This window comes from Sorex fumeus, unplaced genomic scaffold, assembly GCF_029834395.1.
Source record: "Sorex fumeus unplaced genomic scaffold, SorFum_2.1 ptg000037l, whole genome shotgun sequence".
Taxonomy (NCBI): Eukaryota; Metazoa; Chordata; class Mammalia; order Eulipotyphla; family Soricidae; genus Sorex; species Sorex fumeus.
Genome location: NW_026606094.1, coordinates 59,405,819 through 59,411,273, shown reverse-complemented (window position 1 = coordinate 59,411,273; position 5,455 = coordinate 59,405,819). Strand labels below are relative to the sequence as shown.

Sequence of the window (5,455 nt, the reverse complement as noted above, 5' to 3'; positions counted from 1 at the left end):
TGGTTGACTGCATGCAAGGACACACCCTACCTGCTGCACTATCTCTGTGGCCCCAAACATGATATTTATTAAATGATTAATAGAATAAGTTAAAGTACAAAATTTCTCCATAGTTATCTGTATTGATATTAATAATCATTAAAAAAAACTTACTGATCCCCATCCCCAATGATGGAGATCAGTTCAATGAAGCTGCCACCTAGGAGAGCTACGATTCATGACCCACAAAGAGCATCACACAGCTTAGACTCAGGATCAGCAAAGCTATCACTGTGTTAACCTCTGGTGATGATGCCAGGTTATAAATGCTGTTGGCAGGGCTGTGGCCAGTTGGTGGCTCATCTGGAGCTCGAGTCTTTGTTGATGAGAGTTTTCAAAGTCTGGTGACTGGTGGGAATCATATAATGGAAGCCACCTGGGAGAATGTTTCCATGACAGTTCAGCAAAAATGCAGAAATCAAAGTACCCAGTACAAGGACTTCTGGGACCCAGAGGGAAGACTCTAAGCTGCACCAAACTGTGTAAGATGTGGGACCAACAACCTCTGGGTCCCTGAGGTTATGGCAACCACACTGGTGATGACAAATTTCATTCCAGAGGAGTTATTTATTGAGTGACCTCCAGAAAGCAGGTAAGATCACAGTCGAAGAGACCATAGGATCTAGCTGCCTGAACATTGCAAGTCCTGGCTGGCTCAATTGATGATGACTTTTGTGGCATTGATACAGCTATTGGCACTGGCTCTGCCCTATACTGGATAATTTTGTTTGTTGTTACTACCTTTACTGCTACTCACAGCAACCAGAGGACATTTTATTAGAAGTTCTGGGCCAGCACTATGGTTACATGGGCCTTGATTGCCTCTGGGACTGACTGGATTTTATCCCCAAATGTCTACCAGATGGTGAATGGGGGAAACACCTTTGTCACGGGGTTAGTGAGTCAAGAACCTGCGGTTTTTATCTCAATATCATCTTTGTGACTGAGGTTGCACTTGACAAAAAACGAGAAACCAAGCACCCAAGTAGACATCAAGGGAGGTAGCAGGATGGATGTGGAAGCAATGATGGTACCATCATGAAAGGGACCCCAGACACACTAACCTATATGGTGAGCTGTATAAAGGAAGTGGCCAGGGCGAGGCCCCAACAGCTCTTCCCCTAGCTGCCCAGGTTTGGGGGGCCCCGGGGTCACTGGCCCAGCCTGGGCAGCCTGAGTCATGGGGCAGATGGTGGACAAAAGGAGGGCCAAGCCAGTTGCTTGATCAATTGCCATTTATTCCATTCTCCCCACATGCCTGCCCCAGTCTCTCTGAGCCTCTCATTCTAGTCTCACATTGTGCCTCATTGCTGATTCCTTCTGTCTCTCCCGTTCATCTCTCCATGCTCCATTTCACAGACTGGGCTCTCTCTCTCTCCACATGCCTGCTCCCGTATTCTACATTCTTTCTCTTAGTCTCTCTTGCTGGTCTTTCTGCACTCCATCTCACAGCCTGCTCCTTCTGACTCTCTCCCCAGCTCTCTTCCTCTCTCACTCCAACTCTCCAGCACTCTGGGCCTGTGCTATACCCAGTTTGTTAGCAAAATCAACATAAGAAAGCCCTTCCTGAGGGCCCACCAGGTACAAAGGAAACACCACTTGGGGTATTCCAAAGCCCTTCCTGACTGCCCAAGGGCAAAATACATCCTAAGGTGTTTTTCTCCTTTCCTCAGTCCAATAACTCTATCAACATCTTAATACTAGTTAGTTTTGTATGGGCATAGTAAGAGTTATACTGAGGCTTATAGGGCAGCTCTCCTGGGAACATCTTGTCACAGACTCAGACTACAGCAATCAGTCCAGATTAATCATTCCTAACCCTAGCAGGGTCCTAATCTAATTATTACTTTTTGGATCATAACACCATTTGTCCATGACCAAGCTCTTTACTTATAGTTAAACATTATGGCGCTTTGGCCAGGCCCATCTTGATGCCAGTGTAGCGCATAGCTTGCCACTTGCCCTGGTTCCTTCCAGTCCCTCATTGGGACCCTTCTTTGGAGGGCATTAGGAAGTAAGGGCAGCTGAGGCTTAGGTCAAGAGAGAACAGATGGCCAGGAGGAAAATATCACTGAGAGTCATGTTACGAAACCATAGCATATACTGTCTTCTTGTATCCATACAAAAAGGACATTGCTCTGAATAAACTATGTAAAGGACTTAGGGAGAAGAGAAAAACAATATTTATAAGTCAACAGAGCACAAAGAAAGAAGTTACAAATAAACACAGAGGAATGGGAGCACTGAGATGGGAGCAACCTAATAACCCTAATCTACTTGAGGTTATGCAGGAAGGACAAAACAGTGTTATCTCATAGTGAGCCTCTATGGTTACCAGGCTATACACATGGCCCTTATGGTCTGTGTCCATGTCACCAGACATGTAACCAAGGCTGTAAATGAAGTGAAATTTGATGAAACCATGAAGTCGAGTGTCCAGAGCTTCATGAACAACTAACAGGTACACAAGTTCCTGGTACATGTCAGACCCTCAAAGGCTAAGAGTAGCTCAGACATGGAGGCTATGATGAATGTGGGGGTCCAGACTACATGGATGAATCCCATTCTCCTTAACTCTGAGCACTGGCCTCACTTGCTAAGCTCAGATCAAGGAGATTGATTTGAAGTATGTTGGAATTGGACTGGACAAGATGACTCAAAAATTGGAATTAAAAAGACTCTACCCAAAAAAGAGCTCGAAACATACCAGTGCCAATGACACTCAAACTTTCCAGACTTATCATCACTATAGGCTTTCAGACCTGCAGGAGGCTGCAATTGATAGAGGACAGAAAGCAATTTGATGAGGTCTCTGTCCCATTTGTGGTAATTATTGCTACGAGATCCAACAAATTCTTTGGCTCAGACTTTAGCATTGGGACTGACATACTCTCCATATTATCTATGTGAATTGTGGCCATACCAAGCAGTCAGCTGCAAGTGCTGGAACTTTATCAGTGAAAATATGGATAGCTATTCTAGTTGCCTGGTCTGCATGGAGAAAATGACATATCATTTTGATACAAGAACTATATATCATGGACTTCAGTTGTAAACTGGACTCTGAGGCGGGAAAGAACATCTTTGATGCAGGAAGAATATGCATGACCACATGCAATAGAGTATGGAGTCCAACCCCATCAAAAGGAATTTTGCTACTAAAATGGGTACTAAGGCTAAGAATTGGATATCTGGGAAGATCAGAGACTTACTGTAATGGGTGGATCTTTGCCAAACTCCCAGACTCTACCTGTGTTCCGGACTTGTATAGGAAAGTCTCTGTCTTTCAACTGGTAATTGAGTTGAAGGACCAGATAGATTTTGAGCAACATGTCCCCAAAGAAGAGTGGGGGTTAAAGCTGGTACCCATCTAAAACTCCTAGCCAAGTATGATATTGACCCGAGTACCTCTGAGCATGTCCACTTGCAACATACTTGTCAGAAGCAGGCTGGAGAATTTCATAACCAAAGCACTACGGTCTGAAGGGAACAGATTGGCTGATCAAGGACTGTTTACTACTTGACACGTCCAAGTCCATGTATTCTCTAGTGCTCTAGCTCATTTTTCATTAGGTTTCCTTATTTTTTTAAAATTTAATTAATGCAGTCATGACCAGCTCTGACAGGGAATCTGAGTGAAAGCTCCATTTAGATCAAATCATCATGAATTTTTCTACCCCAGTTTCTTATGTCACAGAGGGCTTCTTTAATGTTACCACTAAATTTTAATGACTTGGAAACAATTTTCTAAATGTGAGATTTAGTTATTTTTTCATGCTAAAAAAGTCTTGATTTCTCTACTATTTTCACTCAAGTGAAAAATATTACCTACACTGATAAATATAGCAAACTGGTTACAAAAAATGTCTTGAATTTCTTATTTCCAAAAGACAAATTTTTCTTTTTCTTATGCTAATATCCAAAGAGATAATAGAATTTAAGAAATATAAAAGTAAGCACAAAAATGGGTACAAATTAAGGTGAGGTACAAAATAATATGGCATACTTTAAGTATAATAAGTAATCATTTTACAGGTTAACTAGATAATATAAGAGGATTTTTATTTAAATTTAACTAACGCATCTAATTTAAGACAGAAGATTTAGCATGAGCATTTCTTCTCCTTCCCTTTTGAAATTCTCCCTGTGTGATATGAAATGAATCAATTCATAAGAGGGAAAAGATGGAAAGAATACTTTTTGAAAAGGATTCCAATAAATAGAGCTGTGAGGAAAATGAAATTCTGTTGATAGATTGAAAACAGAAAGTATATCACCACAGATCTGGATATAAGGGAGGTGATCCAATAATAGTCTGTATAGTTGAGCCATAAAGCTGCTCCAGAGACATCTCAGACAAGAAGCAATAAAAAGAATAAAGAGTAAGAAAATCATACTGAGAGATGGAATGGCAAAGTACGGAATGGAGAGAAGGAATGCAACTCACTTTCTCTCTAGGAACATTTCAGAACAGGCAAGAGTGCTGGCATTTCTGGACAGTTAATATATAATTAGTGGGGTAAAGCAAACTAAAAGAGATAAAGTCAAAACAACGAAGCCAACCTGAAGCCTGAGTCTTTTCTAAAAAAATCAGGTAAGTTTTTTATGTTAAAATTAGGTCTTCTAGTATAAAGTTTTCCTCATTGGGGATTTAGAAGCTCGTTTTGACCTTAGACCAGATGCTTTTTGCTTTATTGTCTGCATTTACAGAAGGTCTGTTTATATACACCAGTAGATTGGTAGATTATTTTAGTCAGATTTCATCTTTGTGTAAGAGAATTGGCCTAACATAAAAATCTTTAAAATATAGCAGAGGAGAATCACATTTTCAGGGTATGCTCTCAATATACTGACCTAATCCATTGTTCTTCATAAAAAATTAGTAATGATTATTTTAAAATATGAATAAAAGCAGAATGAGATAAAAGTTGAATAAGAATATTTACTTCAATAGAAATATGAATATTCAGAATACAGAAGAGAAGTTTTATTTTATTATTTTAAAAAAATTTTATTAGTGAAACACCATGAGGTACAGTAATAGATTTACAAATTTTTGTGCTTGGGTTTCAGTTATACAATGCTTGAGCACCCATTCCTCCACCAGTGCCAATTCTCTACCACCAATGATCCCAGTATCCCTCCCAACCCACATCCCTCTCCCCCGCTATCCCACTGCACCTTGGTGGCAGGGCATTCACTTTTGATCTCTCTCTCCTTTTGGGAGCTGTGGTTTGCAAAAGAGGCAATCATGTTAGGTCTATGGTCTACTTTCAGCATTCATCTCCCATCCTGGGAGGATTCTCCCAACACCCTTTACTTGGTGCTCCCTTCTCTATCTGGGCTGCCTTTTCCCCTAGCAAGTGCAGCTGGCCTCCAGCCATGGAACAAACCTCCTGGTACTTATTTCAACTAT

At 41.0% G+C, this 5,455-nt stretch overlaps 1 pseudogene; it reads left to right on the top strand.

Annotated features, from left to right (window-relative positions):
- The first annotated feature begins 217 nt into the window (after positions 1–217).
- Positions 218–2,659, top strand: LOC130027802 (ATP-dependent 6-phosphofructokinase, muscle type-like; annotated as a pseudogene).
- Positions 2,660–5,455: the final 2,796 nt, after the last annotated feature.